The sequence below is a fragment of the Octopus sinensis genome, linkage group LG18 (genome assembly GCF_006345805.1).
Source record: "Octopus sinensis linkage group LG18, ASM634580v1, whole genome shotgun sequence".
Classification (NCBI taxonomy): domain Eukaryota; kingdom Metazoa; phylum Mollusca; class Cephalopoda; order Octopoda; family Octopodidae; genus Octopus; species Octopus sinensis.
This window is the reverse complement of record NC_043014.1, coordinates 27,857,841-27,871,821: the sequence shown is the minus strand read 5'-3', so window position 1 is coordinate 27,871,821 and position 13,981 is coordinate 27,857,841.

The following is a 13,981-nucleotide window of genomic DNA, read 5'->3' as shown; positions in this document are numbered from 1 at the left end:
TCACTACCCGACACACTCACTCCAACAGCAACTTAAACCTCAAACAACTTTACATGCTTCCAAACAACATTCGCAAACATTACATTCCACTTCACCTTATATCATACGAAATGGTGGAACAGTAACTTGGCCCCATAAACTGTCCAAAGCTATCTATATTTAATCCTCTTTTCGTATTAGCATAAACTGTGCCTGTTGATACACCACCTGTTTTGAACAAACTGTACAATTTAACAAACTGTTTTGCTGCAATTTCTTTTTGCACATTTTACAACATGTATTTCGTATGTTATATGCATTTGTTTTTACATGTTCCTATTCTTTTATTCGCATATCTTGTGTTTGCATGCATTGTTTACATTTTGCCATCTTCCATGATTTATCCCTTTTACCCGCTCTTTGTGTCTCTGCTCCTCCTTGTGTAACACGGGCAATCACTTGTTTCATTACCTACAGTTTAACTCCTTGCCCGTTCAACCTTTTCATTCCTTTCGGTCTGGGGGAGGGTAATGTAGGCAACGTTAATTGATGCAGGTTCGTAACCCGCAAAATATCCTTTGGGAGTCAACGACAGTTATTTTCCCTGTCGCATGTTCCAGAACACCCCAAGCGAACTTGGTTAGCTTCCGCTTTGCTAGTATACAAGGCGTAACTACAAAACGATTCACAGGAGGGCGTTAGAAGCAGATTGCCTACTTAAGAGCGTATTCCAATTGAACTTTCCCTCTTTTTCTCTACGACACGACAAGGTCAACTTCGGAGAGAAAGCAAGCACACAGATTTCGATATCCTTTCCTATCAGCAACTCGCCATGGTATTCTACGCCTAGTGCCTGTCTGAAACTAAATTTTGCAGTCTGAATTCCTTCTATTTTATCATTGTCATTGTGGAACATGGCAAGATGTTCAGAACCTTTTTCTTCATACCAGATAACTTCATGTATGAGTTCGTTTGTTACGCATCTGAATAAAACCCTGGACACGAAGTTGCTCACACACGGTGTTGTTGTCACTGCACCAGAGACATTTCACAGCTGGATTAATGATTTAGTCCAATTATTAAAGTGTTGACGTTTTTATTAGCGACATCCCTCGCTAAAAGGTGATACTCAGGCACATTCAACTACAAGTTCACTGAATCCTATATATGCATGTATGATATATATATATATATATATATATATATATATATATATATATATACACACACAATGTGTGTGTGTGTGTATGTGTCTGTCTGTCTGTCTCCATGTGTGATCATGTTTCTGTCTAGTGTCTTAATGTTACTTCATTTCTTAGATTTTTTCTTCTTCTTGAAGTTTGGTGTTAATGCTGTTGCTTATTGCTCCATCTGTTATAGTTTTTATTATTGCTATTGTTACTGTTGTCGTTGCTGCTGCTGCTATTTTTAATTGTGAGAAGGCTCCAGAATGACTTTAAGTGGAAGACGTAGCACCACTCCTGTCTCATTTGTCTCGAGAGATTGCATCCTGCTGGCAAGCAAACTTATGTCCGTCGGCAAAACGCAACTCTCTTTCTCCCTCCCCCACCCCCCTCTCTCTCTCTCTGCTTGCAAAAGGGTTCGTTCCTAATTAAGAAATCGTTGTTTCTTGTCCCCTGTCCCTTGGCGAGACACTTAGCTATACTTGCCTAAGGCTATATGCCTATTTTTAACACAGTTATTATCCTCAAATTTTCTTTCTGTGCTGCTGTCGTTGCGCTTGCTGTTACTTTGCTGCTACTGCTGTTTTGCAAATTGTATCTACTGTTATCTCTGCCTGTATCTCTTCAGATTTATTATTCATCTTTAGATGTGTATTTCGTTGCATGCTCTTGCATTTATATATCTATATGTTTAATGCTTTAAATATAAAATAGACTTGTGAATCAAGGAGTGTAAATTGATTTAGAAATTTGATAAGGTATCGTTTGCGTGCGTGCATCTGCATGAGTTGAGTGTGTATTAGTATAGAGGGTATGGTTTTATATTATGCGCGAAAGTTTGGTGTCTTCATTATTGAAAGACTATGAACTAACAGAATCGTTAGAGCATCGGAGAAAATATTCTACAGTATTAGTTCTAGTTTTTTTTTAATGTTCTGAGTTCAAATCCCACCGAGGTTGACATTGCATCTCATTCTTTTGGGGCTGGTAAAATACAATGCCAGTCAAGTACCGGGGTCGCTAGTATCGACTAATATCTTCTCCTCCAAACTGCTGGCCCTATACAAAAATTAGAAACCGTCGTTATATCTCTTCTTCTTCACTCACACACGTCGTTGTCATCACCATAATCATGAATTGGTTAAAAATACATTTATCACAAGGACACCAAATGGAACAAATCAACCATTACAACAAAAGGCTTTTCCCCTCCCACTTTTTATGAGTCACAAGACCAATTTAACTATTTCTTAAATAGCTATTTAACTATTTCTTTCACAAGTCACACACCTCACCAGATTTCGTGTTTACTTTCAGTTTCTGCAGGTTTATGGAAGCGAGAAATAAATCTTCCTTAGGGTAAGATACCAGTGTTAGCTCAGTTAAAAAAAAAATTAATTGATACACATTACCTCTCACCTATGGCTAGGTACCTTGCAGGGACGCAACGCACAAAAAATCATTTAAAAATATCTCTCTATATATAAACGGTAGTTTGACTGTCTGTGTGCCTGTCAGGTTGTACCCTCACCCTGACCACGGCTTTCAACCGATTCTGGTGAAACTTGACACACACGTAGCCCAATGTCATAATTCAAAACTAACGCAGCGAAAATTTTGAAAAGTTCCCCCAGTTCTGAAAACAAATCGATAAATTCGACATGGGTCGAGAATCTAAACTTTTTATATGCAACACATTTTCTACAGACTGTCTAGGGGACGCAACTCGACTTTTTTAACTCTCGGAACACGTGGGGTAAGTATCCCAAAATGTATAAAGATGTACAAAAACGGCAAAAAAGCGGGCAGCAATGTGAGTGACAACAACGAAAAAGTCAAAAGTGACCAAACTGAACAAACGAATGGAAAAGGTTTTTTGATGCACACGACAAAAGCGGTTTATAATAAACCAAGAGTTTGCAAGTAGCGTCCGAGGACCCTTAGGGTACATCAAAAATTTGAGGTAAAACGTTTGGGGTGGTAGTTATAAAGAAAGTGTAAACAAAAAAAGTATTCGAATAACTTGCGGCTGCAGCAGCTATTAGCAGAAGTGGCGGTGTTGGGGGTAAAGTCTCGAATGTAATTTCTTCCTGGTAGGAATTGGTTGGGTTGAATTATCGATAGCTGTTTGATAGTTATATGGGAGTGAAGAGAAGGCATTGCAACCTACACATGCGCCTTCGTTCCCTAGAGGGAAAGGACTAGATTGGGATTAGTCGTTGCCTACTAGGGGCTCTTACATACCCGGGCAACGCCGGGCTATGCTGCTAGTAGCATATAAAATGTCACGGTCGAAACATTAAGAATTCTTTTCTCTTTATGGGTCATTAAAACTTTTAGACTCCATTGAAGCAATTTTTGCTGATGTAAACCACCACCAGCCCCGACTCTTAAATTGCAACATTTACTTATCAGCTCTTATGTTGATATCAGATTTCGAGCAGGCATGTTCTTATGCACTTAATCAATATACTTCTACATACTTCAATTAACCTAACTGTTGAGAATATATATCTTAAAATGTTATCTGTGACAGATTTGACATCTTATCTACTGGGAAATTTATCTTGTTCATTTAACACAAAGAAACACCAGCCCTTTATATATATTTACATAACACGCTGCAAGATATCTGCATAGGTACGAAACCACAACTCGGCAATTAATTCTAATTAAAGAATAAACAACCTAATTACTAATTACAACTCTGTTTTATCCCCTTCTCGCTTCATAGCTGTTTTTACGGCTACGTATTCAACCTGGCGCGATAGATACAGAAACACACCATGATAACAGGGTAACAAGACTGTACGTATTGATGGGTAAAAAACTATCCCGAACGTTGACTTTCCAACGAAGATTTCTTGAACTTGTAATGTGCGTCAATTCATCTGAATATTCCTTTTCTTTCATTGCATTTTCTGTGTTAATGTAGCTATAAATTATATTCATATACATAAGATAAGCTTTCTTCTCGACTATGCCACAACTTTTACTTAGATTTCAGACTTCAAATGGTTGAAGATCTTCGTAAAAAAGGAACAAAGTTATACACTGCCAACAATACCAGTGTAGCAAGCATATGCTTACAGTTTGATTGTTTAAGCTTAGATAGGCGTATATCGGCTCGTACGTTGTGTTTTCTACAAGTGGTTACACGATCTGGTCACGTGATAGTCGAGTCCCTCTAGCTTCGCGTGACAGACCAACCGAACGCAGGAAATTTATGTCTGTCCACAGGGAGCAAAAATAAAGAAACTTTTCCCTCTATTTCTTTAGTGAGGTGGGTGTGCACAATCGAGTTTGGATTGTAACGATAGTTTTTAGTTGAAGTCGAGGGTCACCAATTGTTACGGTCAAGTTTTTATTAGTGTAGTTACCAATTGTAAAGGTTAAGATTGTTGAGGTACACAATAATATGAAATGTCGGAGTCAACAGTTGTAACGATAAAAATTTGTTTTTATAATTGCATACTGTAGGATGTGAAAGGTGGACAATGCATGAAGTTTTAAGGAAATATTTATTTACTTTTACGTTACAATACCTTGCCTCGACGGGCAGGTTGATAAATCCAAAAGCATGCGAAGTTTGTGTTTTGTGTTCTCTTCATTGTTTAGTAGTAATTACAGAGAAAGACAGAATGATGCTGTAAGAGAACAGAAGTAGAGCTAGAGAGCGTTACTGACAGTAAACTTCGTTTTTCCCTCAGATCAAGGTTTTAGCTGGTCAGCCAGACTTCGTTGTCACCGACGTGACTAACTAGATGAGTCGTCATCGACTGATTTTTGCTTGGGGTGCTCTTGCTTTTATAACTATCCAGAAGGATAGATATATCATTGAGAACAATATATTTAGTTGGTGGTCTTGTTATCTCTATTCTAGCTTTTGGGGAGTAGAAGAGGTTAGAAAGGGTCAAGTGGGGAAGACATTATTTTGACCTAGCTAATGTAAAACTGCTGTCAGAGAAAAACCATTGTTCCACCGTGGGAAAAGTTCCATTGCAGTGTTTTTAAAAATTTGACTATGGTTGATCGAATCCACTTCATGCATGCAAGATCCACTACAGGATCTTCGGCAGAGAGCAAGTTTATTTTCACAGGCATCTTTTGAGGCATACGTTTGTTCCTGTCTTCCAGTAGAAGTTATGTCTCGTATTTGTTTTTCCTGTTCTATCCAGCATACAATTGCATGTGAAACCTTTGTGTGACCGTTCTTTCAAGATGTATCTCAACAGCTTTGCTGTATTAAAGTTCTTTAACGGGTTGAATAAATCGTCGCATTTTACCATCTTAGTTTTGTTTCTTCCTTTATCTACACACACACACACACAAACACGTATATTGAAACTCAGACCAGCTTTATCCATCAACGCACCCTTTTATCCCGTTAAACCAGTGACACAGACAGGTCTGTGCAAAGCTAGTAATAGACTGAGGCCAGATGTGAAATGTAGGGCCCATTTCAATTTGTAATAAGCTCAGGCCAGATGTGACGTGTAAGCCTCATCGAAACTGCTCATTAAGTATTTCAATAATCATTGTTAAGAACATATGGCCAGCTAGCCCGCCTACTCTTCCCCTAACTTAGAGACGAGCATTAGTATCATCTGGAATAAACCGAGTATCATACTGGTCATCTAGGTCAAAGATTTCATTCCTATTGAGTCAACGAGAACGCCTTTCTGCGGTCGCACAACCTGCTAGAGATAGTTGCCGAATTTCCCCCAAAAGGGAAGTACACATTAGACAATTTAATCTTAGATATACAGGATGGTTGTCAGGACTGATCTGTGAAGTATACAATAACAAGTTCACTCCTATAACAGCCCAACGGCTGTATGACTACCAGCAATCCTTGAATTTGTCTCGACCAATTTAGATATCATTCAGCTTGACATATAGAGTGAAATAGCGTAATGCGTCCATCACGGTTTATCCCTAGCTTGGTGATACCCGATTAAACTGATAAACAACGGTAATTACAGTATCTCTTCCCAGTACCAGCAACTTCTTCCATCTGCACTGAAATGTTATTTGATAAACGGGTAAGTGTGAAGGAGAAAGGAGAAAAGACACTTGGTTGGACAATAAGAAATGAAAACTTGAAACGGTGAAAAATATTTAAATAATACTAAAGAGAAAAGGCAACAAATTAACGAAAACTACCCCCCTCTCCCGAATTTAAAAAATTTCTATAAAGGTCCGTAAGTATTTTATTGCTACTTTCTCTCCAAAATTCTTTTACTTGTTTCAGTCATTTTTGACTACGACCATGCTGGAGCACCGCCTTTTAGTCAAAGAATCGACCCCTAAACTTATTCTTTGTAAGCCTGGGACTTATTCTATCGATATTTTTTTCTGAACCGCTAAATAACGGGGATGTAAACACAACAACATTAGTTGTCAAGCGATGGTGGTGGCGGGGAGGACACTCTTAAATTTTAGAGTGGATTGACGGTATTTGATATCTACTTCTAGCATTGGCGATGGTCATTTCCAGTAGCCCTTAACTATAATTATATACGTAAAAAAATTAATGTTACCTATGCGGTCATTTTTATATGCTAGGCCACTGATATAATCATTTTTTATGATTATATCTTTATCTTATATATATATATATATAATGTTCGTCCTTCGGGTTCGAAGATGACCATTGACATCATTTGGTGGAATTGCTGCTATGAGACCGGAGGTGGCTGGTTAGGCCAATCCGGGCAAGAAAGCCCCACCCACAGGTGGGGCAGAAGTGGGTAGGGGCTGTGCTATTGGTGCAGGTGGCTCTGGCTTTCCGCATCTGGTGTTTCTGTTCTGCTGACTGAATCCGTCTCTCCTCGGCTGTCTTTGCTCCTGTGGTGATTGCGCTGCGCCAGGATGAGCGGTCGGCAGCAAGTGTCTCCCAAGTCTCTGTGCCGATGGAGAAGTCTTTGAGAGAGACTTTGAGACTGTCTTTGAAGCGCTTCTTCTGCCCTCCAACTTTGCGTTTTCCCTGGCTGAGTTCACCGTAGAAGAGCTGTTTTGGGATGCGAGTGTCGGACATGCGGGAGACGTGGCCTGCCCATCTCAGCTGGGCCTTGCGCATGATCGTGATGGTGCTAGGGAGATCTGCCTGCTTCAGAACTTCCGTGTCTGGTACTTTGTCCTGCCAGCGGATGTGAAGGAGGTTCCGAAGACACCTGAGGTGGAAGTGGTTTATCTGGCGCTCGTGCCTTCGGTAAGCAGTCCACGTCTCGCAGCCGTATAGTAGGGTGGTAAGCACGACTGCCCGGTAGACTTTCAGCTTGGTGTTGAGGCTGATTCCTCTCCGCTCCCAGACTTTCTTTCGCAGTCTCCCAAACGCGCTGCTTGCCTTGGAGATTCTGTTGATGATTTCAGCATCTATGTTGGCATTGCAGGAGAGAGTGCTGCCCAGGTAGGTGAAGTTTTCCACCGCTCGTAGGATCCGTCCGTTCACCTTTAGCTGAGGCTCATGGTATTGCTTGCCGGGGGCTGGCTGAAACATCACTTCGGTTTTCTTGGCACTGATGGTGAGACCGAAGTTGTCACAGGCTGATGAGAACCTGTCCATCCCGAGCTGCATCTCCTGCTCATCGATTGCGTTAAGGGCGCAGTCGTCAGCAAAGAGAAAGTCTCTGACGACTGTCTCCCTCACCTTTGTGACGGCCTGCAATCTTCTGGAGTTGAAAAAATCCCCGTCCGTCCTGTACTTGATGTCGATACCGGACTTGCAGTCCCTGAAGGCGTCGGACAGCATTGCCGAGAACATGATGCTGAACAGTGTTGGGGCTAGGACACAGCCCTGCCTGACTCCGTTGGTCACCTGGAAGACTTCAGATTAGTTGCCGTCTTCAAGGACTCTGGCTGTCATTCCGTCGTGGAACTGGCGGACAATTGCAATAAATTTGCTGGGGCAACCAAATTTTCCCATGACCTTCCAGAGTCCCTCCCGACTGACTGTATCGAAAGCCCTGGTGAGGTCAACAAAGGTCATGCAGAGGTCAAGATGCTACTCCATGCATTTCTCCTGGAGCTGGCGGGCGGCGAATATCATGTTAGTGGTCCCTCGACCCGCGCGGAAGCCACACTGGCTCTCAGGGAGAAGGCCTTGCTCCAAGTGTTCCAGAAGGCGGTCAAGCAGGACTCAGGCCAGGATCTTGCCTGCTATGGACAAGAGGGAGATTCCTCGGTGGTTGTCGCAGGACTGCCGATCTCCTTTCCGCTTATAAATGTGGACGATTGTTGCGTCCCGGAAATCGAGGGAGTTGTTCCCTGTCCCACATCGACTGGAACAGGCTGGTGAGCTGACTGATCATGGTGGGGGCCGCTCGACTTGAACACCTCTGCAGGGATGGCGTCAGAGCCTGGAGCTTTGCCGGTGGACATTTTTTTGATGGCACTGCTCACTTCCTCGACGGCAGGGGGAACAGCCAGCTCGTGGTTTGTCGGCACCTGGGGGAGTCGTGCGATGGCTTCCTCGTTAATCTGGGCTGGTCGGTTGAGCACGATGTTGAAATGCTCCGCCCATCTCTCCAGAATCAGCCTCTTGTTAGTCAGGAGTGAGGTTCCATCCGAGCTGAGTAGGGGGGTTGATCCAAAAGAGGACTGCGGTCCATAGACAGCTTTCAGCGCCTCGTAGAATTTCTTGGTATCGTGTTTGTCTGCGTATCCCTGAATCTCATCCGCCTTGGCACTTAACCATGCGTCTTGCGTGAGGCGGAGTTTTGCCTGGACTGTGCTGCGAATGTTGTTGAAAGCAGCCTTCTTTGCCATGCAGGTGGTGTCATTTTGGTGGGCCCGCAGCAGACGGCGTTTCTCTTCCAGGAGCTTTTGGATTTTCTGGTCGTTTTCTCGAACCAGTCCTGGTGGTTCCTCGTAACTTAGCCTAGAGTTTCAAGGGCGATGGAATGAACCGTGTCCCTGAATGATTCCCACTGCTCATCGATGCTGGACTGGTCATTCCGAATATCCAACAGCTTGCTGTCCATACGTGACTGGAGATCTTGTGCAGTCAGCTAGTTCTTTAATTTCGTGATGTTAAGCCTCCTCGTCACTTTCTGACCCTGTGGTCTTCTCTTAGGTTGGATGTAGAAATCCATCCTGGAGATAATGAGGCGATGGTCCGTCCAGCAATCAGCTCCACACATGGCTTTGACCAGTCTCACGTCCCTGTCTTTCGCCCTGACGATAACGTAATCTATCTGATGCCAGTGTTTGGAGCGTGGATGCATCCATGATGTCTTGTTGCGTGTTGGCAGACGGAACAAGGTGTTGGCGATGGTAAGATCATGAGAGGCGCACGCCCGCAGGAGGAGCTGCCCGTTGTAGTTGCACTTTCCGATTCCTTGCTTTCCCAGTACGCGATGCCAAGCTTGGTGGTCAGTCCCGACACGGGCGTTAAAGTCCCCAAGGAGGATGAGCTTCCCAGGCTGGGCTGACGTGATGAGGGAGTCGAGTTCCTCATAGAACCTGTCCTTAACTTCTTCAGGGTTATATATTTGTGTCAGGTCTCCGCTTGGAGCTACTGGTAACATGTAACCCAGTACAACCTGTTACATGATCGGGTCGTTGGCGACTAAACTGGCAACCCCACCAAATTTCTTGGTGAGGAGGGTGATTTGGACACCCAGCAGGACTAAAAACAAAACCTGTCAAAGGGCAGAGGAACTCTCTCATGAGTCAATGGCCATCCAAAAACCTATATAAATCCGGAGTGGAGCCCCTAAGGCGGTTGGATTGCGCCATGCGTTCCACCTTCCGGCAGCTCCTGCATCCTGGTCTACCCCCAGCCGTCTTGACTTTGTCTTGCCACTGGATCCGGCGCACCAGGACGAGAGAGTGAGGCTGATCCTGCGCAAGTCACCCTCACTATAATCCAAGTCACGCGCACGTCATGACATCATGACACCAACATCACAAAGTCCTGTAGCGATGGGGAAACGGCGAAGTAGCAGGTGAGGATACACTGGGAGCTGCAGTCGTGAACCCACACACAGGCGGCTCAGGACATGTGGTCGCCCCTCACTGAACTGAGGCAGCAGTGGAGTCCGGCACCCTCCTGAGTGACCGAGCAGCCCTCTTCAGGATCGCTCTGCTCGCCTACGCAGCATGAGGACGGGGCTAGAAAAGGTTGCCCTAAACATAGCCTGCCTCACCTCACCCTGGTCAGCAAACCGCGGCTGGCGGGGATCCTTTCCAAGCGGTCGAAACAAAGAAAGAAAACGAACAAAGGTGCTCACTTTCGCAACTTGGAACGTGAGAACTCTGCTTGACAACACCAAAGCGGACAGACCAGAGAGACGAACTGCCCTGGTGGCCAGAGAACTGAGCCGATACAATGTCGATATCGCAGCACTGAGCGAGACCCACCTTGTGGACAAAGGCCAGCTGACAGAGACAGGCGGCGGCTACACTTTCTTTTGGAGTGGTCGCAGCAGCGAAGAGCGTCGTGAGGCTGGTGTTGGTTTTGCCATCAAGTCAGTAAACGTGAGGAAACTGGAAAGCTCCCCCGAGGGTATCAACGATCGGCTGATGAAGATGCAGCTCCCACTTGGAAACAAGACTAGTGCGACCATCATCAGCGCTTATGCCCCCACCATGACCAACCCTGAAGAAATTAAGGACAGGTTCTTATATATATATATATACTAGCAGCATAGCCCGGCGTTGCCCGGGTATGTAAGAAACTTTGTCGATAAGCAATGCCCTTTATCTTTTTACCCATTTTTGTACTCATTGAACCGTTATTTTGTAAAATGAAGCCTAAAAGGCATTAAGGCATTCAAGGCACCGTTCCCTTGCATGCATGAAGAAAATCTATGACAGTCAAAGTGCATTTTCTGGTTTTGTTTAGCACACCCAACCCAGTTCTGCGGGATCAATGTCACGACGAGAACGCATGGGTTGGGAGTTTGACAGGTAGAGGTGATAAGGTTGCATATGCCGGCCCTTTTGACCCCCCCCCCCGAACAAAAGTTGGGTTCGGACCACAGCTAAGCCCTACCTAATCCTAACTTAAGTCTAGCGAAAGGGGGCTCGGGAGCCTCTTGTAGAAAAATTGGTTTGCTATGTGTGCCACATATGATGTAATTAACCGATTTTTTTCCAGTAATAACGTATCCTATTGGAATCAAAAGGGCCATATAGCTACTTGGAGCAGACATGATGCTCGCTGTGAATTTCAAAAAAAATTCCTGCCAATTTGTTAAAGATATTGTTGAAAATATGTCATCTTGAATTTGAATGCGATTTCCCAAAATGGCATGATTTTATCGATTTTTTCTGATGGTAAGGTATTGCATGGAAAACTAACGTCAGAATTAAGTTCCTTAGGGTAACATTAAGCATCACCATGAGTTTGGTGAAAATCGATTGCAAGTTGCGAAAACTACAACGGAAAATGTGTTGCATATGATAAGCTTAGATTCTCGACCCTATGCCGAATTTATCGATTTTTTTTCAGAACTGGGGGAACTTTTCAAAATTTTCGCTGCGTTAGTTTTGCATTATGACATTGGGCTATGTGTGTGTCAAGTTTCATTAGAATCGGTTGAAAGCCGTGGTCAGGGTGAGGGTACAATCTGACAGACACACAGACAGACAAACTGCCTTTTATATATATATATATATATATATATATATATATATATATATAGAGAGAGAGAGAGAGAGAGAGAGAGAGTTTACAAAAAAAAGAAAAGACGAAGACAGGTGGTGTACAAAATAAACAGTTGTATTAGTATAACGCTTAGGAATAGAAAAAAGCCTTTTACGTCTCGAGCCTACGCTCTTCTACAGAAAGGGACACAGAAAAAACAAGGAGAAAAAAATGTGTGTAGTGGCTTTTATCTATATCTATATCTATCATGGCGACTAGTGCCGGACAGAAGGGTCAAACACGAGGGGAAGGTGGGTATGTGAGGAGAGAGAGGAGGAGAGAAGAGAGAAAGAGAGAGTGAAAGAGTAGGAGAGAAGAGAGAAAGAGAATAAGAGAGGAGAGAGAAAGAGAGTAAGAGGGAAGGAGGGGAGAGAGAGAAAGAGGGAAAGAGAGTAGGGGTGAAGAGAAGTAGGAGTTGGGGCAAGAGAGGAGAGTTGGGTGGGAAGAAGGAGGGGAGAGGGAGAGAGGAGAGTAAGGGAGAAGAGGGAAAGAGAGTAGGGGTGAAAAGATGTATGAGTGAAGAGGAGTCGGGGAGGAGAGTTGAGCCCAAATGGCATAAAAGAGCGAAGAGAGAAGATTAATCCCTGTTCACGGCGCAAACGGGAGTTCGGATGGCCTCTGTGCAAGGACAATCCGAATACAGACAGGTGTTGCAAGGAGTGACTGGTGGAGCGGAAATGGCGTGAGACTTGGGTGTCATTGCCGAGGCGGATGTCACGGAGGTGTTCCGCGAACCGGTCAGCCAAGCGGCGTCCCGTTTGTCCGATGTACAGGGAATGGCTTTTTGTACACCACCTGTCTTCGTCGTTTGTTTTTTTCGTAAACTCTCCCTATATATATCACACGCTCACGTGGTCGCACATGTTGCTCCTATCTTTTCTTACCACTACAAACTTCTCCACTGGACACTTTATCTACTCTTCATCTACCATTTACGGATTCGTTTGGATACTTACCCTCCGGCTGCACCTCTCCTACACACGGATCACAGTGGACTCTACTATATATATATATATATATATATATATATATATATATATATATATATATATATATATACATACACGTGGAATTTTTAAATAAATAAAATAAAAATCGGATCTAGTATGTCAAACAGACTTTAAAGAAACGTTAAGTACATGGGTCGAATTCATCAGCTAAACTCTCCGAGGTGGTCCTCAGCATGGTCGCAGTTACTGGATTAAATAATAGAATGACAATGATGATGATAACAATGTGTGTGTGTGTGTGTGTCCGAGGTTTCTATCCCCTCTCTTCAGAATTTTTTTAGGTATCTTATGCTTTAGTCTAGACTGGGATCTCAAGGTATTTTCCTTACCTCAAACAGTGACTGGAGTGCAGTGTAGCAACTTGCAACTATTTTGCTGCTCAGACTTCTAAAGACAGATTAGATGCATTCACAGAAAATCAAATGCTGAAATGAGAGAAATGTGGAGGGAGAAGAGGGGAGACAGAGGCATGCTGAATCACTGGCAGAGAAGGAAACAAGGAGAAACCGAAAAAATTAGCAGATAGATTGAGATAGATGTATCCTCTTACTGGTTTCAGTCAGTGGGTTTCGGCTCTGCCTTGAAAGGGTTTGCTTATCATATAGACTCCAGTACTTATTTTTGTTTGGGACATTTTAACGGTCTATTTGTCGAACAGCTAAATAACGTATCATATAGGGATGCATCATAACCACACACACACGAGAAGTCATCAGCAAACTTGAGCCGCTTGTGAAATTTAAACCAAAAGTTACGTGATCGCGAAACGCATTTATCTCAAAGTGCAGACATATGTGTTTATACACATTTACATACAAATATGCACATAAATAAGTCATACACATATCTACATATATTGATGCAAATACACACAAATCTTTTACTCTTTTGTTTGTCATTGAAACTGCGGCCATGCTGGAGCATCGCCTTGTAGGGTTAGTTGGATAAATCATCCCCAGTACTTATTTTTATTGGTCTCTTTACCAAACTGCTAAGCTATGGGGCTCGTAGAAATCCAACACCGGTTGTCAAGCAATGGGGTTGGGAACACACACACGACTTCACATAGTTTCCGTCTAACAAATTCATTCCCAAAGTATTGATTGGCCAGGGCTATACTTAGAAGGCACGCACCCAAAGTGCACGCAGTGGGA